Below are 26,881 nucleotides of genomic sequence, written 5' to 3'. Positions count from 1 at the left end.
TCAGACAATCAAACCATCAATGAATGACTGAATTAGTGAAGCAATTTCTATTAAATCAGCTTAAGTGTACTGACATCATTAATGGACGAGACTAACAATTACGAAAACGCATCAAATCAATGATGCGTAAAAGTAGATTCGCTCCCACATAGTAAAGTTTGACAACGAACCACTTTAGTGAGTCAATAAACTATCCAAGACTTTGGACGAGGTATATTTGTCCCAATACTGTAGAGCAGGTTACTTATATATGAGGAACCTGCGACCAGAAAGACTGTTCTGCCGTTTTATATAAAATAATCCAACAGGCCATCTTCTTCTACATACGCGTCTTACTCTTTCCCGTGTTCATCTCCCTCGACTAGATATATCTATTCTGTGGCCACCACACGTTTTATATGTCATGTTTGTCTTGTAGCTGACAGTGGGGTGAAGACAGGAGCGCAGTTCAGCTGACACGAAGGCGCGGACTGGGGGAATCCGACATGGAGACCTGACGCCACTTTCACGCGCACTATCGGGTAGGCCTACTTTGAAATTAACATAAATATAATCGTAACATACTTGAGGTTGGGCTAAGTGTTCAAGTATTGGTTTTACACATTTTGATATAGAGAAATATAGTCTAATAGTGGATCGGCCTTCTGCAGTGTTGGTGGGGTAAATACAACTGCTGATGTGCTTTGGCCTGTATTCTTTTTGCATGTTATTATTTTTTAAATATTTCGGGAATTCCTTCTCATTTATTAACCAATTACTTATTCAATAATTCGTGTATTTATTTAGTTTATCTTGTTTACATGTAATAAATACCCTATGGCCTGACCATAGAAATAAGAATGAATAGAACAGACATGGAAGCTCTAACCCTGGCAAATAACTGGTACTTGTTTTTCTATTTAGGATCCCCGTTCATTTCTGCCAAGGCTGCAGCTACTCTTCCTGGGGTCCAGCAACATTAAGGCAGTTACGGTGCATTCGGGAACGTATTCATTCATATATAATATTTTTTAAAATTATTTATTTATTATTATTTACGTAAGTATTCAGACTCTTTGCTATGAGACTCGAAATTGAACTCCTGGCAATTGACTGATATTTATATTTATTTAGGATCCACATTCATTCTTGCCAAGGCAGCAGCTACTCTTCCTGGAGTCCAGCAACATTTTGTTACGTTACAGCCTCATTCTAAAATGGATGAAAAACGTTTTTGTCAGGTGCGTGAATGAGGACCCAAAAGCGAATTAACAAAACAGAGTTTCTTTAATGACGAAACACACGTAGGCTCAGATGGACAGGCAGATTCCGACAGGACAGGACAAGGTTAGATGAACAGGCAGATTCCGACAGGACAGGACAAGGTTGCAGCAAACACGACGATAGTCTGGTTCAGGCATGAGAAACACAAACGAGAATCCGACAAAGACAGAAGCAGGAACAGAGAGAGATATAGAGACCTAATCAGAGGGAAAAAAGGGAACAGGTGGGAAAAGGGGTGAACGAGGTAGTTAGAGAAGACAAGGAACAGCTGGGGGAAAGAGGGGAAGAAAAGGTAACCTAATACGACCAGCAGAGGGAGACAGGGTGAAGAGAAAGAACAGGAACAAGACACAACATGACAATACATGACAGTACATGACAGTACCCCCCCACTCACCGAGCGCCTCCTGGCGCACTCGAGGAGGAAACCTGGCGGCAACGGAGGAAATCGTCGATCAGCGAACGGTCCAGCACGTCCCGAGAGGGAACCCAACTCCTTTCCTCAGGACCGTACCCCTCCCAATCCACTAGGTACTGATGACCACGGCCCCGAGGACGCATGTCCAAAATCTTACGGACCCTGTAGATAGGTGCGCCCTCGACAAGGATGGGGGGGGGGGGAAGACGAGCGGGGGCGCGAAGAACGGGCTTAACACAGGAGACATGGAAGAGCGGGTGGACGCGACGAAGATATCGCGGAAGAAGAAGTCGCACTGCGACAGGATTAATGATCTGAGAAATACGGAACGGACCAATGAACCGCGGGGTCAACTTGCGAGAAGCTGTCTTAAGGGGAAGGTTCTGAGTGGAGAGCCAAACTCTCTGACCGCGACAATATCTAGGACTCTTAGTTCTACGCTTATTAGCAGCTCTCACAGTCTGCGCCCTATAACGGCAAAGTGCAGACCTGACCCTCTTCCAGGTGCGCTCGCAACGTTGGACAAAAGCCTGAGCGGAGGGGACGCTGGACTCGGCGAACTGAGATGAGAACAGCGGAGGCTGGTACCCGAGGCTACTCTGAAAAGGAGATAGCCCGGTCGCAGACGAAGGAAGCGAGTTGTGGGCGTATTCTGCCCAGGGGAGCTGTTCTGACCAAGACGCAGGGTTACGAAAAGAAAGACTGCGTAAGATGCGACCAATAGTCTGATTGGCCCGTTCTGCTTGACCGTTAGACTGGGGGTGAAAGCCGGAAGAGAGACTGACGGAAGCCCCAATCAAACGGCAAAACTCCCTCCAAAATTGAGACGTGAATTGCGGACCTCTGTCCGAAACGACGTCTGACGGAAGGCCATGAATTCTGAAAACATTCTCGATGATGATTTGTGCCGTCTCTTTAGCAGAAGGAAGCTTAGCAAGGGGAATAAAATGAGCCGCCTTAGAGAACCTATCGACAACCGTAAGAATAACAGTCTTCCCCGCTGACGAAGGCAGTCCGGTGATAAAATCTAAGGCGATGTGAGACCACGGTCGAGAGGGAATGGGAAGCGGCCTGAGACGGCCGGCAGGAGGGGAGTTACCGGACTTAGTCTGCGCGCAGACCGAACAAGCAGCCACGAAACGACGCGTGTCATGCTCCCGGGTGGGCCACCAAAAACGCTGGCGAATGGAAGCAAGCGTACCCCGAACGCCAGGGTGGCCGGCTAACTTGGCAGAGTGAGCCCACTGAAGAACGGCCAGACGAGTAGGAACGGGAACGAAAAGAAGGTTCCTAGGACAAGCGCGCGGCGACGGAGTGTGAGTAAGTGCTTGCTTTACCTGCCTCTCAATTCCCCAGACAGTCAACCCGACAACACGCCCCTCAGGGAGAATCCCCTCGGGGTCAGTGGAGGCTACTGAAGAACTGAAGAGACGAGATAAAGCATCAGGCTTGGTGTTCTTAGAGCCCGGACGATAAGAAATCACGAACTCGAAACGAGCGAAAAACAGCGCCCAACGAGCCTGACGCGCATTAAGTCGTTTGGCAGAACGGATGTACTCAAGGTTCCTATGGTCAGTCCAAACGACAAAAGGAACGGTCGCCCCCTCCAACCACTGTCGCCATTCGCCTAGGGCTAAGCGGATGGCGAGCAGTTCGCGGTTTCCCACATCATAGTTACGTTCCGACGGCGACAGGCGATGAGAAAAATACGCGCAAGGGTGAACCTTGTCGTCAGAGAGGGAGCGCTGAGAAAGAATGGCTCCCACGCCCACCTCTGACGCGTCAACCTCGACAACGAACTGTCTAGAGACGTCAGGTGTAACAAGGATAGGTGCGGATGTAAAACGATTCTTGAGGAGATCAAAAGCTCCCTGGGCGGAAACATACCACTTAAAGCACGTCTTGACAGAAGTAAGGGCTGTGAGAGGAGCTGCCACCTGACCGAAATTACGGATGAAACGACGATAGAAGTTCGCGAAGCCGAGAAAGCGCTGCAGCTCGACGCGTGACTTAGGGACGGGCCAATCAATGACAGCTTGGACCTTAGCGGGATCCATCTTAATGCCTTCAGCGGAAATAACAGAACCGAGAAATGTGACGGAGGAGGCATGAAAAGTGCACTTCTCAGCCTTCACAAAAAGACAATTCTCTAAAAGGCGCTGGAGGACACGTCGAACGTGCTGAACATGAATCTGGAGTGACGGTGAAAAAATCAGGATATCGTCAAGGTAAACGAAAACAAAGATGTTCAGCATGTCTCTCAGGACGTCATTGACTAATGCCTGAAAGACAGCTGGAGCGTTAGCGAGGCCGAAAGGAAGAACCCGGTATTCAAAGTGCCCTAACGGAGTGTTAAACGCCGTCTTCCACTCGTCCCCCTCCCTGATGCGCACGAGATGGTAAGCGTTACGAAGGTCCAACTTAGTGAAAAACCTGGCTCCCTGCAGGATCTCGAAGGCTGAAGACATAAGAGGAAGCGGATAACGATTCTTCACTGTTATGTCATTCAGCCCTCGATAATCTATGCAGGGGCGCAGAGACCCGTCTTTCTTTTTGACAAAAAAAAACCCCGCTCCGGCGGGAGAGGAGGAGGGGACTATGGTACCGGCGTCAAGAGCTACAGACAAATAATCCTCGAGAGCCTTACGTTCGGGAGCCGACAGAGAGTATAGTCTACCCCGGGGGGGAGTGGTTCCCGGAAGGAGATCAATACTACAATCATACGACCGGTGTGGAGGAAGAGAGGTGGCCCTGGACCGACTGAACACTGTGCGCAGATCGTGATATTCCTCCGGCACCCCTGTCAAATCACCAGGCTCCTCCTGTGAAGAAGAGACAGAGGAAACAGGAGGGATAGCAGACATTAAACATTTCACATGACAAGAGACGTTCCAGGAGAGGATAGAATTACTAGACCAATTAATAGAAGGATTATGACAAACTAGCCAGGGATGGCCCAAAACAACAGGTGTAAAAGGTGAACGAAAAATTAAAAAAGAAAGGGTTTCGCTATGATTACCAGAGACAGTGAGGGTTAAAGGTAGCGTCTCACGCTGAATCCTGAGGAGAGGACTACCATCCAAGGCGAACAAGGCCGTGGGCTCCCTTAACTGTCTGAGAGGAATGTCATGTTCCCGAGCCCAGGTCTCGTCCATAAAGCAGCCCTCCGCCCCAGAGTCTATCAAGGCACTGCAGGAAGCTGACGAACCGGTCCAGCGTAGATGGACCGACAAGGTAGTGCAGGATCTTGAAGGAGAGACAGGAGTAGTAGCGCTCACCAGTAGCCCTCCGCTTACTGATGAGCTCTGGCTTTTACTGGACATGAAGTGACAAAATGACCAGCAGAACCGCAATAGAGACAGAGGCGGTAGGTGATTCTCCGTTCCCTCTCCCTAGTCGAGATGCGGATACCTCCCAGCTGCATAGGCACAGCACCCGAGCCGGCAGAGGAAGATGGTAGTGATGCGGAGAGGGGGGCAGCGGAGAACGCGAGCTCCTTTCCACGAGCTCGGTGACGAAGATCAACCCGTCGCTCTATGCGAATAGCGAGTTCAATCAAGGAATCCACGCTGGAAGGAACCTCCCGGGAGAGAATCTCATCCTTTACCTCCGCGCGGAGACCCTCCAGAAAACGAGCGAGCAAAGCCGGCTCGTTCCAGTCACTGGAGGCAGCAAGAGTGCAAAACTCAATAGAGTAGTCTGTTATGGATCGATTACCTTGACATAGGGAAGACAGGACCCTGGAAGTTTCCTCCCCAAAAACAGAACGATCAAAAACCCGTACAATCTCCTCCTTAAAGTCCTGATACTGGTTAGTACACTCAGCCCTTGCCTCCCAGATTGCCGTGCCCCACTCACGAGCCCGTCCAGTAAGGAGAGATATGACGTAGGCGATACGAGCAGTGCTCCTGGAGTAAGTGTTGGGCTGGAGAGAAAACACAATATCACACTGGGTGAGGAACGAGCGGCATTCAGTGGGCTCCCCAGAGTAACACGGCGGGTTATTGATTCTGGGCTCCGGAGATTCGAAAGCCCTGGAAGTGGCCGGTGGATTGAGGCGGAGATGGTGAACCTGTTCTGTGAGGTTGGAGACTTGGGCGGCCAGGGTCTCAACGGCATGTCGAGCAGCAGACAATTCCTGCTCGTGTCTGCCTAGCATCGCTCCCTGGATCTCGACGGCTGAGTGGAGAGGATCCGAAGTCGCTGGGTCCATTCTTGGTCGGATTCTTCTGTCAGGTGCGTGAATGAGGACCCAAAAGCGAATTAACAAAACAGAGTTTCTTTAATGACGAAACACACGTAGGCTCAGATGGACAGGCAGATTCCGACAGGACAGGACAAGGTTAGATGAACAGGCAGATTCCGACAGGACAGGACAAGGTTGCAGCAAACACGACGATAGTCTGGTTCAGGCATGAGAAACACAAACGAGAATCCGACAAAGACAGAAGCAGGAACAGAGAGAGATATAGAGACCTAATCAGAGGGAAAAAAGGGAACAGGTGGGAAAAGGGGTGAACGAGGTAGTTAGAGAAGACAAGGAACAGCTGGGGGAAAGAGGGGAAGAAAAGGTAACCTAATACGACCAGCAGAGGGAGACAGGGTGAAGAGAAAGAACAGGAACAAGACACAACATGACAATACATGACAGTTTTAGCAGCATTGAAGGTGCCAAAGAACACAGTGGCCTCCATCATTCTTAAATGGAAGAATTTTAGAACCACTAAGACTCTTCCTAGAGCTGTAAGCCAGGACAAACTGAGCAATCGGGGAGAAAGGCCTTGGTCAGTCACCAAGATCAGATGGTTACACTGACTGCCACCCTTCAGCTCCATTCAACCCCTCCCATCGATCTCTCAACACCATCCATTTTGGATTTCTATTTGCCATATATTTTTCAACTGTGCTGTGATGCTTCACAAAAGTACTGAACCTTTCTATTCTCATAGCTTCTACAGATTGTAAATTAAAAACTTTGCTAAAAGAATTATTATATTATTGATTGATTGACTATGGCTTGTCAAATCACCCAGTATTGCGATCTGCAGCGTTAGTTGCAATTCTTCAGCCATTCCTGGACTTGTGACCAAAAACGAGCTACATATGGACAATACCAAAATAAATGACCTAATGACTCTGCCTCCTCACAGCAAAATCTGCAGAGCTGGGAAGATTGCATCCCCCCCATATATATAACATCCGATTGGTTGCAATAATTTTGTATAGTAATGAACTATTTAAATAGAAAAATTCGAAGTTTTGAATCCGCGGTTGTTTTGCGTATCAATTCATAAACCATGTGTCATGGAATGGGTACATCGAAAATCTCTTCCTATCTATTTTGCCATTTATATGGCACAGCTGTCAGTTTTTTTGGTCCTTCAATTAAATTGGTAAATGTTTTTATTTATCACACTTTTCTTTAACCATTTACGTTCTTTAATACAGGGCCGACATACAAGTTCCTTACTTTCCCCCCTTCTACTTGCCTCTTCCATTTTTGTGGTAATGCTGCAATTAGTTGGTTGTAATTTTGGGTAGAGCAGACATTTCCATATGTCTGTGTTAGCTGCATGTGTGACACAACTCCACCAGTCCTATTTATGATGTCATTCACTGAAATTATACATTTTTAAAATATTTATTCGAAAAAATGTTTTTTTAATCAATTAGTATTGTATTATATGTTCTGTCTTTTCAGGTGGATTAAACTGAAATTACAACCTACTTTCTAAGGCTTGTTTAAAAAAATTACGATATTTTAGAGATTATTTCCTTTTCAAACAACCGAAAGTGAGCAGGTGTAAACTGAATAAAGGGGAAAAGGCCATTCTTGAACATAGGATGAGACATTCCTACCAATTTACTAGAGAACCAGTTTGGATTTAAGTATAACTTTTGTATGACTGATGCCTTTAGTGAGAGGTCTAATGCTTTAATATTGTAATGACCTGACTAGATCATAAAGGAACAATTGTCCAGACAGAGGGTTGAGTTTAAGAATTTACGGTTTATTAACCCAACTCCCCACAGGCTACTGTTTGGCCGTAGCCCACGACAAATAAATGAAGGATACCCTATAAACCAACCGTGACCTTCTCTTGTGAAAGCCAGACATAAGAGAGAGAACAACGTCTAAACCTGGTCTAAACTTCCAATGCTCCCTGCCCAACCCCCCTCCACGCCTCTCCACCAACCACCAGGAAGCCCGGCATCAGAATGTTCCAGGCATTCCTGTGATTGGCAGATAGCAGGTTGATTGGCATGTCGAACCCCGCGAACACTGGGTACTGGTAAGTACAACACAACCAACTAATAGACTAACACATAACACACAGCTGTCTGTCTGGGTCGCTACAATATTTAATAATTTCTGCCCTCCGAATTCATATTCGTTATACACTATAAAAAAATGACCCACGGGCTTAGTAAATATTGCAAAATAAAATCAATGATTTTTACTAAAAGTAATAGGTTTCTGGTTTTACTTACATTGTTGAATATAGTCCTTAATTTATGTGTTAAAGACTGGCATTTGCAAACAAATAAAAATCCAAGATAATATGCTGCTAAATTTGAACGAATACTTCTAAGTACCAACCAACAACTTAAAAATATGATGTTGAAATGATCATTATTGTGTTGGACTGACATGCCAGATCTAGTTATGAACGTCAGTTGTGCTTGGAACATTTCAACAGACGTCGTCTTGATCTTTCTCCTCTGGAAAGGCCGTGTGGCAGGTAACGACCAAACTATCACTTGGAATGTAGTTTGGATCTCTACACATGTTTTCAACGAAATGTCAAAATAATTCGTTAAATAATATTCTTCAAGTACGAAAAGCCTTTAGTTAGTTATATCGCCAGAGTAAGTTATATATTTGCACGTTGATAAACTAGCTAGTTGACTTCCATGATGTCTGTATAGTTAGCTAGTGGTGGGCATGCTACTAGCTAGTTGACTTCCATGATGTCTGTATAGTTAGCTAGTGGTGGGCATGCTACTAGCTAGTTGACTTCCATGATGTCTGTATAGTTAGCTAGTGGTGGGCATGCTACTAGCTAGTTGACTTCCATGATGTCTGTATAGTTAACTAGTGGTGGGCATGCTACTAGCTAGTAAGTTAGCAGGTCATTTTCTTGCCTCAGTGCTGTTTATAACTTTTGTCATTTTTGTGTACGTTTTATATGAACCGAAATAGCTATGTAACATATTAGCTACCTAGCTTACCAAAAAATGCATCGTCAGCAACATTACAGTAGAACTGAACACATGTGCCCCTGCAAGGTAATGTTTGCCTGCTAGGCAAGCTACCCAGGAAGAGACAGGTAGGAACAATATGTAGCTAGATGGCTAACTACACCTAGCTATCTAACTACACCTAGCTATCTAACTACACCTGTCCTGGCAGAAACCTTCTTGTTGTTCACGTATTCACAACATGTTCAAGGCAGCACTGCCAACGTTGACCTTGTGCAGTAGTTATCTAGTCAAAATCTAACAGCCAAACTAGCTAAATGAAATCATTGGTCTGGCTAGTAAGATAGATAACAAGCAGCTCTTCCAAGTCAGTGTGGATTTCTGTTTTCTAGCTAGCTATCTAAAGCTGAAGTCCTTTGAGTGTTATTTTCCTGACATTGTCATAGGTTTTAATACAACTTCTCTTCTTTAGGTATAGGTGTTCAGACGTTCCTGAGTACTGGACAGACCATATTTTCCAGAATACATTGACAAGGTATGTCAATATATTCAAATGTCTGTGTTTTCATTGTAACTCACATAAGGGATTGTGGGGCCCCATGATTTCCCCAATGTTGAAAACTCAAGACGGAATCCAGAAATTGAAACAGGATACAGGTTCCCCTCGGACAGGATACACAGGATATATTTATTTTTTTACAGTAACCTAACATTAGTGTGAATAATGGGTATTAGATATATATATATTTCACCTTTATTTAACCAGGTAGGCTAGTTGAGAACAAGTTCTCATAGTTCAACTGTGACCTGGCCAAGATAAAGCAAAGCAGTTCGACACAGACAACAACACAGAGTTACACATGGAATAAACACACAGTCAATATTACAGTAGAAAAGGAAAACAAATTCTATATACAGTGAGTGTAAATGAGGTAAGATAAGGGAGTTAAGGCAGTAAATAGGCCATGGTGGTGAAGTAATTACAATATGTCAATTAAACACTGGACTGGTAGATGTGCAGAAGATGAATGTGCAAGTAGAGATACTGGGGTGCAAAGGAGCAAGATGAATACAGTATGGGGAGGAGGTAGATGGATGGGCTGTTTACAGATGGGCTATGTACAAGTGCAGTGATCTGTGAGCTGCTCTGACAGCTGGTGCTTAAAGCTAGTGAGGGAGATATGAGTCTCCAGCTTCATTGATTTTTGTAGTTCGTTCCAGTCATTGACTGCAGAGACCTGGAAGGAAAGGATGAATTGGCTTTGGGGGTGACCAGAGAGATATACCTGCTGGAGCGCGTGCTACGAGTGGGTGCTGCTATGGTGACCAGTGAGCTGAGATAAGGTGGGGCTTGACCTAGCAGAGACTTGTAGATGACCTGGAGCCAGTGGGTTTGGCGACGAGAGTGAAGCGAGGGCCAGCCAACGAGAGCATACAGGTCGCAGTGGTGGATAGTATATGGGGCTTTGGTGACAAAACGGATGGCACTGTGATAGACCGCCTCCAATTTGTTGAGTAGAGGGTTGGAGGCTATTTTATAAATGACATCGCCAAAGTCGAGGATCGGTTGGATGGTCAGTTTTACGAGGGTATGTTTGGCAGCATGAGTGAAGGATGCTTTGTTGCGAACTAGGAAGCCGATTCTAGATTTAAATTTTGGATTGGAGATGCTTAATGTGAGTCTGGAAGGAGAGTTTACAGTCTAACCAGACACCTAGGTATTTGTAGTTATCCACATATTCTAAGTCAGAGCCGTCCAGAGTAGTGATGCTGGAGGGGTAGTTTATATACTGTATTTTAAAATCAACCAAATGGATTGAACACGTTATTAACCCACTGTTCCTGACTTGCCTAGTTAAATGAAGGATAAACAACAAAACAAACTATTATAGTTTTCACAATTATTTCATGTGATGGGAGGACCAAGAAGAAGAAAGGTTAGCACTTCTCCTTGTGTAATAACACGTTTTCATTATACCACTGGCTGTAACTGTGTTAATGATTGATTTCAGGAAAACGCCAAGGAGTGTGGAGATGCATCGCAGATCTACCTGTCTGTTTCTCTCTTCCTCACCTGTCCCACTGCCTCCTTCACCTGTCTCAAGGCCTCCACGCTGGTCTTCCGATGACAGACAGACAGCTACCTAGCCTAAACCCCGCCCCCTCTGAATCGGAATCTCCCTGGAATGTTCCAGAATGCCTGAACTTAGCATGCCTGCTGCTGTTTGCGTTAACTTAAGTCATATTGATTGATAAATATATGATATTGATCATTTTGGCTGTTGGACTGAGAGAAATAAGCTGTTGACTGACTCCATGTTTGATGTCTTTACAATCACAGAGAGATGTTGACTTCAGATGTTTGATGTCTTTCAAACACCAAAGTTGTTCTTCTTTGGACAACCGTTCTAAAACCATGAAAGGGCTTTTTGGTTTCTTCTTCTTCAGTGTCTGATAAGAGAACATTGGTTGAAGGAACAACGTTACAATGTGATGGACTACTAGGTGGAACAACCATTCTGTTATTTTATTTTATTTATTTATTTCACCTTTATTTAACCAGGTAGGCAAGTTGAGAACAAGTTCTCATTTACAACTGCGACCTGGCCAAGATAAAGCAAAGCAGTTCGACACATACAACAACACAGAGTTACACATGGAGTAAAACAAACATACAGTCAATAATACATTATAAACAAGTCTATATACGATGTGAGCAAATGAGGTGAGATAAGGGAGGTAAAGGCAAAAAAAAGGCCATGGTGGCAAGGTAAATACAATATAGCAAGTAAAACACTGGAATGGTAGATTTGCAGTGGAAGAATGTGCAAAGTAGAGATAGAAATAATGTGGTGCAAAGGAGCTAAATAAATAAATTAAATACAGTAAGGAAAGAGGTAGTTGTTTGGGCTAAATTATAGGTGGGCTATGTACAGGTGCAGTAATCTGTGAGCTGCTCTGACAGTTGGTGCTTAAAGCAAGTGAGGGAGAAGTGTTTCCAGTTTCAGAGATTTTTGTAGTTCGTTCCAGTCATTGGCAGCAGAGAACTGGAAGGAGAGGCGGCCAAAGAAAGAATTGGTTTTGGGGGTGACTAGAGAGATATACCTGCTAGAGCGTGTGCTACAGGTGGGAGATGCTATGGTGACCAGCGAGCTGAGATAAGGGGGGACTTTACCTAGCAGGGTCTTGTAGATGACATGGAGCCAGTGGGTTTGGCGACGAGTATGAAGCGAGAGCCAGCCAACGAAAGCGTACAGGTCGCAATGGTGGGTAGTATATGGGGCTTTGGTGACAAAACGGATTGCACTGTGATAGACTGCATCCAATTTGTTGAGTAGGGTATTGGAGGCTATTTTGTAAATGACATCGCCGAAGTTGAGGATTGGTAGGATGGTCAGTTTTACGAGGGTATGTTTGGCAGCATGAGTGAAGGATGCTTTGTTGCGAAATAGGAAGCCAATTCTAGATTTAAATTTGGGTTGGAGATGTTTGATATGGAAGGAGAGTTTACAGTCTAACCAGACACCTAAGTATTTGTAGTTGTCCACGTATTCTAAGTCAGAGCCGTCCAGAGTAGTGATGTTGGACAGGCGGGCAGGTGCAGGTAGCGATCGGTTGAAGAGCATGCATTTAGTTTTACTTGTATTTAAGAGCAATTGGAGGCCACGGAAGGAGAGTTGTATGGCATTGAAGCTTGCCTGGAGGGTTGTTAACACAATGTCCAAAGAAGGGCCAGAAGTATACAGAATGGTGTCGTCTGCGTAGAGGTGGATCAAGAGACTCACCAGCAGCAAGAGCGACCTCATTGATGTATACAGAGAAGAGAGTCGGTCCAAGAATTGAACCCTGTGGCACCCCCATAGAGACTGCCAGAGGTCCGGACAGCAGACCCTACGATTTGACACACTGAACTCTATCAGAGAAGTAGTTGGTGAACCAGGCGAGGCAATCATTTGAGAAACCAAGGCTGTCGAGTCTGCCGATGAGGATGTGGTGATTGACAGAGTCGAAAGCCTTGGCCAGATCAATGAATACGGCTGCACAGTAATGTTTCTTATCGATGGCGGTTAAGATATCGTTTAGGACCTTGAGCGTGGCTGAGGTGCACCCGTCACCGGCTCTGAAACCAGATTGCATAGCAGAGAAGGTATGGTGAGATTCGAAATGGTCGGTAATCTGTTTGTTGACTTGGCTTTCGAAGACCTTAGAAAGGCATGGTAGGATAGATATAGGTCTGTAGCAGTTTGGGTCAAGAGTGTCCCCCCCTTTGAAGAGGGGGATGACCGCAGCTGCTTTCCAATCTTTGGGAATCTCAGACGACACGAGAGGTTGAACAGGCTAGTAATAGGGGTGGCAACAATTTCGGCAGATCATTTTAGAAAGAAAGGGTCCAGATTGTCTAGCCCGGCTGATTTGTAGGGGTCCAGATTTTGCAGCTCATTCAGAACATCAGCTGAACGGATTTGGGAGAAGGACAAATGGGGAAGGCTTGGGCTAGTTGCTGTGGGGGGTGCAGTGCTGTTGACCGGGGTAGGAGTAGCCAGGTGGAAAGTATGGCCAGCCGTAGAAAAATGCTTATTGAAATTCTCAATTATGGTGGATTTATCAGTGGTGACAGTGTTTCCTATCTTCAGTTTAGTGGGCAGCTGGGAGGAGGTGGTGTTATTCTCCATGGACTTTACAGTGTCCCAGAACTTTTTTGAGTTAGTGTTGCAGGAAGGAATGTGATGGACTACTAGGTGAAACAGCCATTCTGTTAGAAGGAACAACGTTACAATGTGATGGACATCATAGAGATCTAGTAGTTTATTTAGATCAGGGTTGGGGTCAATTTCTTTACATTTCAGGAAGTAAACTGAAAGTCCAATTCCAATTTTCCTCAATGCCACTATGAGAAAAAGACAGTTTACTTCCTGAATTGACTGTATTGACATTGAACTGACCCCAACACTGATCTAGAGATAAGAGACTGTAGTACTTGAGGGGGAGTAGTGGGGAGGGGAGGCAGGGTGCAGGGGTCCTCTTGGGTGAGGAGTGGTGAGATGAGGGGAGACAGAGGACAGTCCAGTCTGGTGTAGCAGAGATGAGCGGAGACAGAGGACAGTCCAGTCTGATCACTGGAGGTTCTCTTGCTACAGAGATGGTCTATATAAGCCTTTTAGTAGCTGACATTCCTAACCTCAACTGAGAGGGTCTCTGTCCTTCTGATGGCCCTGTTGGTGTCCACTCTGTCTCTCTGTGTGTGTCCTGTTCTTCGCTGTCTGGGACAAAGGAGGGTTGTTGTGGAAATTGAGGGGGGTGGAGTTAGTAGTCTTTTGGCAGCATGACCCTGCGACCCCCCATGAAATAACACAAGGTGATCTTCCTTCTGAAAGGAATGTTGTCCAGGGCCTCCACTGACACCCTCTTGTTGCCCCTGACGCTGCTCTCCTCCTGGTCGTACATGGGACACATGTAGGCGGTGCGCCTCAGGGCGTAGATGTCCACCTCGTCCTCGTCGTCCCACGGCTGGTAGGGCTGCTGGGAGGGAACGGCTGACTTGACCAGACGAGGTCTCATCATGGCCAGCTCTAGGTCACGGGGGATATGCCTCAGACCCAGGCTAGACCTCTGGACTCTGACTCCTTTAAATTACATTAGGTTACATTCATTTATTAGTAATTCATTTATGAATGTTTAATAACATGAAAATCGTCTTCCTGGTTGTACATCAGCAAACAACATACATTATACAATATTAACAATATAATCAATAGACAAAATGTGTCATTGCACAAAGAGAAGTGCTGACCTTTCTTTCTCTTCTTCTTGGTCTTTTCATCCCAGGCGTTGGCACTGACAAGGGACACGTTGCCCTGGCCCAGGGAGGGCAGCAGTTTGGGCCGGGGGGCCACCGGGGGTTTGGGGACCTTCTTTGGAGGAGGAGCATCCCTCTGGGCTCTCCTGGCCAGCAGGGGTCCTGTCTGGACGAAGGCCTCGGGCCTGATGATGTCCCTGGGTGGGCTGCTGCTCCCTCTGGCAGCCTCCTCTGGCTGGGCAGCTTTCGGCACGGAGAGAACAAACACATTGTTGCTGAAGCTGCATGACTCTGAAAGGGCCGGCTCCTCCAGGGTCAGAGGGCAGGTAGGATGGGGCTCAGGCTGGACTACGTCCACAGTGCTGGTGGTGATGCTCACAAGACTGGTAGGTTGGGACTCGAGCATAACGGAACACACAGGATTACTGGGCTTAACTTTTCTCCTAGTGGTGCTCCGAGGGTTGCTAGGCCTTCCCTCAGGTCTGGAAGGCTGAATATCATGCTGGACCAGGCCGACTGGTCTAACAGGCTGTCTAGTGGGGCCCAGAGGGTTGCTAGGCCTCCCCTCAGGTCTGGAAGGCTGTACATCAGGCTGGACCAGGCCCACTGGTCTAACAGGCCGTCTAGTGGTTCGCCGAGGGTTGCTAGGCCTCCCCTCAGGTCTGGAAGGCTGTACATCAGGTTGGACCAGGCCTATGGGGCTAACAGGCCGTCTAGTGGGGCGTCGAGGGTTGCTAGGCCTCCCCTCAGGTCTAGTGATGCTGACAGGGATTCTAGGTGTCATCTCATTCTGGTACAGGCTCTCTGGGCTGTTGGGCCGGGAATCAGGCAGAAGCTTGTAGTTCTTCAGAACCTCAGTGAAGGAAAGCTCCTTGTTGCGCCTGCGTCTGTTGGTTTTGGCAGGTAGCTGGGAGTTGCTGCTGTTAAACCAACCGGGAGACTCACGACATCCATCCTGGACTGGAACCAGGGACTGGAGGTCTCTCCTCTTTCTGTGGGCAGCTGTGGGCCTCTTGGGCCTGATTTCGTCTGGAGGGGGAGCACGGGGTACAACATGCAGGGAGGGGAACGCTGAGGGCCTGAAAGAGGAGGCCATCACTGGGGCCTGGCTGACCTCTTCTCTCTCCAGCAGCACTCTGTTAGAAGGACAGAGCAGCGGAACACCGATGGACCTTGGTCCTCCAGACCCATTCAGGTTGGGCCTCCTATTCATCATTCACTGGTCTGCAGGATTCTAATCAGAATGCTCCTTCTAGTCTTGAATACTTGGAATAGGAAGTGGCTTTCAGCACCATTAAACTCTATAAAGAGAGAGTCACAGAAACAACTTTGTTTAGTATTTGGGGAAATGTTTTTCATGTTATTAAAGTCTCTTGTCTAATATCATCAAATTCAGTTCTGAGTTGAAATAATTATTTGGGACAAGATATATTCATTAAAATGTAACAACTTTGTTCAATTCGTTTCTAAAAGCCTAGCTATATCTGGCGCTCAATAAATCTGTCTATCCCCTCGTTTATCCGATAAACAGGCGGACGGGCGTACTTACCGTTCACCTTGCAGTTCAATCAGCTAATGATCCTCATTTCACCAGTGGCAGCTTGGTGTTTGATCATTACGTCATCAGAGGCATTTTATATTGTGACGCAACAATGCCAAGCATCAACCTTCCTGTCATGGCTGCCCCTGTAGTTTAATATGTCAACGAAGTGTATTAATCAATCAGACAATCAAACCATCAATGAATGACTGAATTAGTGAAGCAATTTCTAATAAAACAGTTTAAGAATACTGACATAATTAATGGACGAGACTAACAATTACGAAAACGCATCAAATCAATGATGCGTAAAAGTAGATTCGCTCCCACATAGTAAAGTTTGACAACGAACCACTTTAGTGGGTCAATAAACTATCCAACACTTTGGACGAGGTATATTTGTCCCAATACTGTAGAGAAGGTTACTTCTATATGAGGAACCTGCGACCAGAAAGACTGTTCTGCCGTTTTATATAAAATAATCCAACAGGCTTCTTCTACATACGCGTCTTACTCTTTCCTGTGTTCATCTCCCTCGACTAGATATATCTATTCTGTGGCCACCACACGTTTTATATGTCATGTTTGTCTTGTAGCTGACAGTGGGGTGAAGACAGGAGCGCAGTTCAGCTGACAGTGGGGTGAAGACAGGAGCGCAGTTCAGCTGACAGTGGGGTGAAGACAGGAGCGCAGTTCAGCTGACAGTGGGGTGAAGACAGGAGCGCAGTTCAGCTGACAGTGGGGTGAAGACAGGAGCGCAGTTCAGCTGACAGTGGGGTGAAGACAGGAGCGCAGTTCAGCTGACACGAAGGCGCGGACTGGAGGAATCCGACATGGAGACCTGACGCCACTTTCGGATTGGTCTACTTTAAAATGAATATAAATATTATCGTAACATACTGGAGGTTGGGCTCAGTGTTCAAGTATTGGTTTTACACATGTTGATATAGAGAAATATAGTCTAATAGTGGATCGTCCTTCTGCAGTGTTGGTTTTACACATTTTGATATAGAGAAATATAGTCTAATAGTGGATCGGCCTTCTGCAGTGTTGGTGGGGTAAATACAACTGCTGATGTGCTTTGGCCTGTATTCTTTTTGCATGTTATTATTTTAAAATATTTCGGGAATTCCTTCTCATTTATTAACCAATTACTTATTCAATAATTCGTGTATTTATTTCGCTTATCTTGTTTACATGTAATACCTTATGGCCTGACCATAGAAATAAGAATGAATAGAACAGACATGGAAGCTCTAACCCTGGCAATTGACTGGTATTTATATTTATTTAGGATCCACATCCATTCTTGCCAAGGCTGCAGCTACTCTTCCTGGGGTCCAGCAACATTAAGGCAGATACGGTGCATTTGGAAAGTTTTCAGATCCCTTGACTTTTCTACATTTTGTTACGTTACAGCCTCATTCTAAAATAGATGTTTTTAACCCCGTTGTTTCCCTAATCAATATACACACAATACTCCATAAAGGACAAAGTAAAAACACGTTAGACATTTTTTCACATTCATAAACTTTATTTAATAAAAGTATTTAGACTCTTTACTATGAGACTCGAAACTGAGCTCAGGTGCATCGTGTTTCCATTTATCATCCTTGAGATGTTTCTACAACTTGATTGGAGTCCACCTGTGTTAATTCAATTGATTGGACATGATTTGGAAATGCACACACCTGTCTATATAAGCTCCCACAGTTGACAGTGCATGTCAGAGCAAAAACCAAGCCATGAGGTCGAAGGAAGTGTCCGTAAAGCTCTGAGACCGGATTTTGTCGAGGCACAGATCTGGGGAAGGGTACCAAAAAATGTCTGCAGCATTGAAGGTCCCCAAGAACACAGTGGCCTCCATCATTCTTAAATGGAAGAAGTTTCAGAACCAGCAAGACTCTTACAAGAGCTGGCCATCCGGACAAACTTAGTAATCGGGGGAGAAGGTCCTTGGTCAGGGAGGTGACCATGAACCCAATGGTCACTCTGTCAGAGCTCCAGAGTACCTCTGTGGCGATGGGAGAACCTTCCAGAAGGAGATCCATTTCGGCAGCACTTCACCAATCAGGCTTTTATGGTGGAGTGGGCAGACGGAAGCCACTCCTCGGTAAAATACACATGACATACCGCTTGGAGTTTTCCAAAAGGCACCTAAAGATTCTCAGACCATGAGAAACAAGATTCTCTGGTCTGATGAAACCAATATTGAACATGGTGGTGGCAACATCATGCTGTGGGGATGTTTGTCATCGGCAGAGACTGGGAGACTAGTCTGGATCGAGGGAAAGATGTACAGAAAGATCCAGAAAGATCCTTGATGAAAACCTGCTCCAGATCGCTCAGGACCTCCTGACTGCAGGGTACTGAGTTCAAGCCCTTGGTGGTGGGGATCCTGCCCACTGACGGCTGTCGTATCAGAATTCTTTGGGTAACATTTATAAATAAGATGTTTTATTCATTTTATTGCATGCTTATGTGAGATATTTGTCATTAGAATGTCTTATTTTGGACAATACTGTTTGCAGTTTGCAGTTATCCCTTTCCTGCTAGGATTACGTTACATTGGGCCCCAGAGAGGGGAAAGGTTAGTCTTATCTGTGAATGTGTCTGTAAACTATTCCTAAACCATGTGAAGGGATGGTGTGATTAATGGAGAACCAGATAGGTCTGTGTGCCAGTCACTGTCTCTCTGTGATCTCGTCCAGGAGGGGGTGTAGGTCTGTGTGCCAGTCACTGTCTCTCTGTGATCTCGTCCAGGAGGGGGTGTAGGTCTGTGTGCCAGTCACTGTCTCTCTGTGATCTCGTCCAGGAGGGGGTGTAGGTCTGTGTGCCAGTCACTGTCTCTCTGTGATCTCGTCCAGGAGGGGGTGTAGGTCTGTGTGCCAGTCACTGTCTCTCTGTGATCTCGTCCAGGAGGGGGTGTAGGTCTGTGTGCCAGTCACTGTCTCTCTGTGATCTCGTCCAGGAGGGGGTGTAGGTCTGTGTGCCAGTCACTGTCTCTCTGTGATCTCGTCCAGGAGGGGGTGTAGGTCTGTGTGCCAGTCACTGTCTCTCTGTGATCTTGTCCAGGAGGGGTGTATTTGATATATGCTAGTGGATGACGTTTTGTTTTATGGTCCTGAGTGGTACCAAGAGCGAGATAAGGACATCGTTTAGGAGACCAAAGCTGAACGATAATTTATGACCAATGCTGTCTGGCTATGTGTGTCTTTGCTATAAAGGATCTCAGTTGCAATGTGTAAGGACTCTCAGATAATTCATTTATAGACACTGAGTTGATCTGAGAGTCACAGGGTTGTGATGGAGCTCATAATAATTAAATATGGACTTTATGATAACTCTGACTTGTGTGGTGGTTTGCTCTCATGATTTGGTAAATACAGGACATTTCCACTACACTGCAGGGTACTGAGTTCAAGCCCTGTGTGGTAAGGAACCTGACTGCAGAATACTGAGTTCAAGCCCTGGGTGGTAAGGAACCTGACTGCAGGGTACTGAGTTCAAGCCCTGGGTGGTAAGGAACCTGACTGCAAGGTACTGAGTTCAAGCCCTGGGTGGTAAGGAACCTGACTGCAGGGTACTGAGTTCAAGCCCTGGGTGGTAAGGATCCTGCCCACTGTCTTGTGTAGAGAGGACAGGAGGTACAGTCTGGTGTAACATAGCAGAAGGTTCTGTCATGACGTTGGCCTGGGGGAAGGTTTATGACAGTCATAAATACCTCTTTCCCCCTTTTTCCTCTCTCTACCCTACTGATGTTACATTTGCAAAACCCTTGGTTAACATAGAGATTCTGGGAACATCAGAAGGTGGGGGGAAATTAACTATATTCTGGTAATCCGACCAGTTGAACATATGCGTTGGTACTTAATGAATATGATGTCAGTTCAGTTGTCATCTGAGACATTCTCATCAATGATAAGATGACAAACTCTACAGTGGAAAGTCTACATGTGATGGGATGAAATGGGATTTTAGCTTCTAAAATGTGAGATGTGGGTTTTCATAAGATAGGGCTGCTCACTCAGTGGCCCTCCCACGTGAAGAGACGGTTGTAAACTATGAAACACACCCCTTTTCTCCCTTCCTATATAAAGCCTTGATGACAACATAATTTTCTGTTCCAAGGATGTGAGGATGAAGGTCCTATGTCAGAAGGGTTCAGATAATAACTACAGAATGAAGCCGTGAGCTTTGGTTGCGAATGGTATGAACTTTGAACTCTTATTCACTACAGAAGTGATACCTCCTAGCCGTTGAGTTAGCAACAGTAGCTGCAAACGCAGGTTAGGAAGGAACAGACAGAGTATCCCGTCTGACGTCACTACAACATATTCAATTTACCAGCAGAGACATTCTTCAAAGGACACAGGACTCGGTTTGGCAACACGGCCTTCCATCTACCACCAACCTACCGAAGCGCAGCTCAGAGTAAATATTTTCTGCATTTTCCTTTTCCAAATGGGCGGTAATTTAGAATGCATAAGATACTATATTTACGATAGCACAGCTTCTCCCCTTTGTTCCTCAGTCTTCCCGCTCTTTCACTCAAACCCAGCCGCTTTTCTTTTGTGTAACAAGCCGTCATATCTGTTCTGCCCGCTAGGGACGTTTTCCTTTATGACGTAATTTGTAATCAAGTTATGATTTAATTATTTGTATGTGTAATTCTGTGTGGTTAGTTAGGTATTTAGTAAATAAATAATTAAACCCAATGTTGTATTGCTGATTCAAATTGTTAGCCAGGTTTCGTGCAGAATTTTCAACTTCCAGATGAGACTGAATTAAGATGGCGATTAATATTGACTGCTATTGACGTAAAATGTTACTAGGTGTTTAAGAGTTTATTCGGAAGATAACAGCTCTATAAATATTATTTTGTGGTGCCCGACTCTCTAGTTAATTACATTTACATGATTAGCTCAATCAGGTGATATTAATTACGGAGAAATTATTTTATAGAATAGCATGTCATATGTTGATAATGGGATATGTAGGAGGGTGAGCCGGTCAAGGATCGATTCAGACAAGGTGGTAAATTGTATGACAAGTGACAGTTTAATTATGAGTAAAGATATCTGGTACAACGTATACGGGCCCATTTCATTCGGTTCTTAAGGAACCAGCAGAAAAGAAGCCCCGCTAACAGTTTGCACATGTCTCATATACAGAACAGAAAGTAGGTTGATTCTAGAAGATCGGGTCTTCGGGTTGGTTCAGGCTGAGGTGTAGTCTTCTTGGATTGGCCCTGTTGGGCCGTCCGTCATCCCTCTGAGTCTTGTCGTGCCGTTCCTTGTCACACAATGTTCAGCTAAAAAAGGAGATTAGGTGTGTGCGCTGTCCTCAGTCACACAATGTTCGGCTAGAAAGGAGATTAGGTGTGTGCGCTGGTTTCTGCAAGTCAAGGCTGTCTCTTCCTCCCAATGTGTGGGTGTATGTCTTATCTGTGTGTCCTCGGCAGTTAGTGTGTGTAATGTGTGTGTGCTGTGTGTGTGGGTGTGGGAGCTATCCTGTATGGGACCTAACATGTTTTACTGTGAAAATACGTTGTCTCAGTTATAGCAATGTAATAGCAGTAGGCTGGTCACCTGCATAAGAAATAGCACTTCCTTACACATATCACTTAATCCGGCATAGCCAAAGACACGACATAATTGGAGCCACCTGAGAGGAATCTAAAATAGAATGACGCTTTAATTTTGATTCAGCCTGTATCATATCGAAAAACAGATTTCATAATATACCAAGTTTATCGTACGAATTTTTGGAGTGGTAGACAAACTTTATTGTGTGTGTGTGTGCTGAAGATTCCCCCGCCTCCGTGTTGTTCGCTGACGTAGTCAGTTGGGTAACGTAAGCGAATACATTTCTGTATGAGGGTTGAGAAAGCTAATGATAGAAATCTGAGAAATAGAGCGTTTGGCCAAACGCAGGACTATTTCTGCCTGGCGCGTTTCAGACGCGGGTAGGCTCGGTCATTATTAATTTCTCGAGCGAGGACAAAGTGCCAGCCGATTGAAATTCAGGAGATAAGCTTGACCAGCGATATATATCTCTGTCTCTCTCGCGAGTAGACCAAAGCGCATTTCGTTGTTGCCGCGTGTTCCGGTTAAAACATCGTCAAAAAACGCTGAAAAGGGTTTGAACATAATACGTTATAAGTAAAACATTTGTGCTGCATTTTCAGGCACAAAGGAGGGTTTAGCTTGCATGCTAAAGCTAAGAAGGGAAAATAGCCATTTTGTTCTCTTGTGCTACGTTGAAAACCCTCCGCCTTGCAAAAGAGAAGTCCCGCCCCGGGTAGTTCCGTTTGATTTCAGCGTGTGAAATCATTGACCGCTGGCGTGTGCCCTAATATATTCGTTCATGAAGAATTATTCAGGTCACACTCAAGTCATTACTTATGATATCCGGACGGATATCAATGTCTTATCCAATTGAACGAATAAGTGTAAATCTGGCAATGTACATTCTGATATTGTATTTTGAAATTGTTTCTCAAGATGACTCGGTAATGTGTATAATGTGCAGTGGTGTAAAGCGCTTAAGTAAACAACACTTTACTAGTTATTGGTGTATCTGTACTTCACTATTTATGTTTTTGACAACTTTTTTACTTCAAGACATTCCTAAAGGAAATGCTGTACTTTTTACTCCATACATTTTACCTGACACCCAAAAGTCCTCGTTACATTTTGAATGCTTAGCAGGACAGACAAATGGTCCAATTCACACACTTATCCAGAGAACATCCCTGTTCATCCCTACTGCCTCTGATCTGGTGGACTCACTAAACAGAGAACATCCCTGTTCATCCCTACTGCCTCTGATCTGGTGGACTCACTAAACAGAGAACATCCCTGTTCATCCCTACTGCCTCTGATCTGGTGGACTCACTAAACAGAGAACATCCCTGTTCATCCCTACTGCCTCTGATCTGGAGGACTCACTAAACAGAGAACATCCCTGTTCATCCCTACTGCCTCTGATCTGGTGGACTCACTAAACACACATGCTTCATTTGTAAATGATGTCAGTGTTGGGAATGCACCTTGGCTATTCGTACATTTTTAAAAAGTAACTTGAAATAATTACTTTTGATATTTAAAACCAAAAACTTGTATTTTATTGGATGACTTTCGCGAGTCATTTTCTACTAAGGTATCTTTAGTCAAGTATGCCAATTTAGTACTTTTTCCACTTGTGGTGGTAATGTGGCTTTGGGGTTCAATCCTGGGGCTCCAGAGGAGTAACCAGAAGAGGTTGTGGAGGAAAACCTCTGATAAAAGTTGTCTCTAAATGTCCAGGAGATAATCTCCATAACCTCTCAGATTGACCCAGAGAGGCTGCGACTCAGACACACAACCTGCCACACCCAGGGCTTCAACTCAGTACCCTGTAGTTAGTGGGCAGGAAGCTTACCACCCAGGGCTTCAACTCAGTACTCTGTAGTCAGTGGGCAGGAAGCTTACCACCCACGGCTTGAACTCAGTACCCTGCAGTCAGGAAGCTTACCACCCAGGGCTTGAACTCAGTAGCAGAGAGCTCAGCTAGTTCCCTACTGAACCCTCCTAACCTTCTACTAGACTCGCATGCTATGGAACAGTAATGCACAGGCTTTTTGTCAAATGGGATGGAGTGTTGACCTTTTCCAGTGCTGTTGAGGCGGCTGCCAGGAGATCGAGAGGTATTGTGGAAAAACCAACAGTATTAGATGCAGGCCTCAATGTACACACTTTTATACCTCCTTTCACCACTAGATGGCAACAGTCTAATGAAAAATAATGTAGGACTACAAACTGGGCAGGAAAACTCATGCCATTACAGAAAACTGCAACATAAAAGAGGAATGCCTGGTAAAATCCCACAATGAACGACATTTTGAAACGCACCTCAAATCAACATAAAGTATTAGATATCACAAAGCCAAATAAATACATCGAACTTTCCCAGAATCCAAACCCTTTTTATTAGAACAATTACAGCAGATATAAAGACCTATTGTAAATCCCACAGTCACCACTGGACACGTGCTTCAACAAACAATATGCACTTCCCCAAACAAACAAACAATATGCACTTCCCCAAACAAACAAACAATATGCACTTCCCCAAACAAACAAACAATATGCACTTCCCCAAACAAACAAACAAAAAGAAATAAATTAATAATTAAAAAACAACAAACATCTGTTTTCCTTTGATGTTTTTTTCTGTTGAAATGTCACAATGAAACAAAAGGCCTTGTAATTCTGGGTCTGAAGATTGAGAAGACATCTATATCGTCTCAACACAGAGCATTAAGGGACCTCCTAGCCTGGTCTCAGATGCACCGCCTTGCCTGTATATCGTCATAATGAATACATGTCTGTTAGTGTTTCAACTGGAGCGACAGGTACAGAAGCAGTACGACTGAGCAGGTGTGTGGCGGATGAATCTGAAGTGGAGAGAGAAAGAAGGCTCTCAGCTTCAGCACAGCTGTGCACCGTGGCGTAGATACACGTCTAGAAAGTAGATCTGATACATATGAATAACTAAAAAGGACTCAATTCAATCCGTACCGCCGAAGCTCACCTCCCATTGAGCCGACTTACGCAGCGTTTACCACGAATGCAGTCTCAGCGGGACGATTGCTTTTAAAATGTCAAATCGTGTTTTAACGCTGAACTGCAGCAATGGATTGAATCGAGCCCTAATACACGAAGCTCTAAACAGACCCCCCAGAGTGTTGTGAAACCGCTCTGAGGGAATCTGCTATTACATGTTTCAACCTTTTCAAAATCACATACACACCCTTTAAAAGAGAATAGAAAACCTCCCCAAAAACCAGACACAATCACAACGGTATTGGATCAAGAAAACCTCCCCAAAACAGACACAATCACAACGGTATTGGATCAAGAAAACCTCCCCAAACCAGACACAATCACAACGGTATTGGATCAATAAAACCCCCAACTTAAAGCCTGTGATGATAATGAATAATAGACTAAATAATAACATTCAAAATCAAATAAAAAAACACATTTTAGAGATGCATATTTTGTTCTGAAATATTGATCTTCTGTTTTTATTTCCGGGTCCCAAATGGCACACTATTCCCTATATAGGTCACTACCTGGTCAAAAGTAGTGCACTACCTGGTCAAAAGTAGTGCACTACCTGGTCAAAAGTAGTGCACTAAATAGGGAATACGGTGCCCTTTGGTCCGTAATCTTAAATGAATCACACACTTCACACAAAACGTAGTACAAAGTCACTTTATACCAGAGCAGAAAGAGAGGCTCAACTTGGTTAAGGAGATAGAAACGGACAACCTTTCACTGATGACGGTTTCACTGAGAGGGGTCGAGGAACTGAAACCTGTTCCCTTATATATCGTTGTACTACTATTGACTTTACGTTGGGCTCTGGTCAAAAGTAGTGCACTATATAAAAAAGGGAATAGTGTGCCATTTTGGACGAGCACCAACGTTGGTTTCTAATGTTAGGGAAGGAAGGGTCGTGTTGACTGCTGGGATGACACACTAGATGTCACAGTCTAATGGAATGAGATGAAGTAGCTACTAGCTACACGTCAAGACAAAACGGCACCCTATTCCTCATGTAGTGCACTACTGTTGAAAAGAATATGAACAGAATGCAGCACCTGATTTGTCGACTGGGGCTCAACGTCAGCCAGTCACAGGTCACATCTCCACCCAGGGCTTAACCCTTGCTGAGCCTCCTCCCTCGTTGTGAAGTTGGCTCTCCCTCTCCCCTTCACGTGTCTCAACTCTTTGTGCCATAGCTCCCTTCAACAGTGTGTGGTTCTCCTATATTCCCCACTTCACTTCCCCCCTCTGGCCAAATGGTTTATACACAGATGGTGTTTTCTTGGTTGTTGCCTCATCATCTTTGTCGATTTTTAAAAAAAATTCAATATCTTAACATTTTTTTTGTATTTATTTAATGTTTTTATTTATTTATTATTATATATATTTAATACAAATCTATATAACCCGAATTTAGAAATCTTATTTACATGAACAAAGTTGGAAAGCGTCTAGCCTGCCCGTCCCCCCAGGCCACACCCACCCTTTTCATGGAAGAAAAAAAATACTTCACACATAATTACATTTTCTTTCTTTCTTTCTGTAAAGCTTTTCTACCCAACACTAGAGCATTCAGAAACCCCCACCACTAGAGCATTCAGAAACCCCCACCTCTAGAGCATTCAGAAACCCCCACCACTAGAGCATTCAGAAACCCCCACCACTAGAGCATTCAGAAACCCCCACCACTAGAGCATTCAGAAACCCCCACCACTAGAGCATTCAGAAACCCCCACCACTAGAGCATTCAGAAACCCCCACCACTAGAGCATTCAGAAACCCCCACCACTAGAGCATTCAGAAACCCCCACCTCTAGAGCATTCAGAAACCCCCACCACTAGAGCATTCAGAAACCCCCACCACTAGAGCATTAAGAAACCCCCACCACTAGAGCATTAAGAAACCCCCACCACTAGAGCATTCAGAAACCCCCACCACTAGAGCATTCAGAAACCCCCACCACTAGAGCATTCAGAAACCCCCACCACTAGAGCATTCAGAAACCCCCACCTCTAGAGCATTCAGAAACCCCCACCACTAGAGCATTAAGAAACCCCCACCA

The 26,881-nt window shown here is 45.0% G+C and overlaps 1 protein-coding gene and 1 long non-coding RNA gene across 9 annotated transcripts in view; one reads left to right on the top strand and one right to left on the bottom strand.

Moving 5' to 3' along the window:
• Nucleotides 1-7,599: 7,599 nt before the first annotated feature.
• Nucleotides 7,600-11,348, top strand: LOC110513474. 3 transcript variants are annotated; one of them, XR_005036188.1, is made up of 3 exons: nt 7,600-7,974; nt 9,357-9,419; nt 10,897-11,348. It is a non-coding gene; the product is annotated as an uncharacterized LOC110513474 (long non-coding RNA). The 3 variants fall into 3 exon arrangements; XR_005036189.1 differs by lacking the exon at nt 7,600-7,974 and adding an exon at nt 8,231-8,424; XR_005036190.1 differs by lacking the exon at nt 7,600-7,974 and adding an exon at nt 8,860-9,012.
• A 12,826-nt stretch (nt 11,349-24,174) lies between these two features.
• The window catches only part of LOC110517608 (adiponectin receptor protein 2-like), a 90,441-nt gene continuing 87,734 nt past the window's right edge, over nt 24,175-26,881 (bottom strand). For 2 of the 6 annotated variants that reach the window (XM_036944957.1, XM_036944958.1), the window contains exon 8: nt 24,175-26,881. This exon is cut by the window's right edge and continues 594 nt beyond it. The gene's annotated coding sequence lies outside the window, so the exon portion shown is untranslated. The other 4 variants (XR_005036174.1, XR_005036173.1, XR_005036175.1 and 1 more) reach the window with 4 other exon arrangements.

Source organism: Oncorhynchus mykiss, chromosome 15 (genome assembly GCF_013265735.2).
Source record: "Oncorhynchus mykiss isolate Arlee chromosome 15, USDA_OmykA_1.1, whole genome shotgun sequence".
Lineage (NCBI taxonomy): Eukaryota > Metazoa > Chordata > Actinopteri > Salmoniformes > Salmonidae > Oncorhynchus > Oncorhynchus mykiss.
Note: the sequence above shows the minus strand (reverse complement) of the source record. Positions and strands in the feature narration are given on the sequence as shown.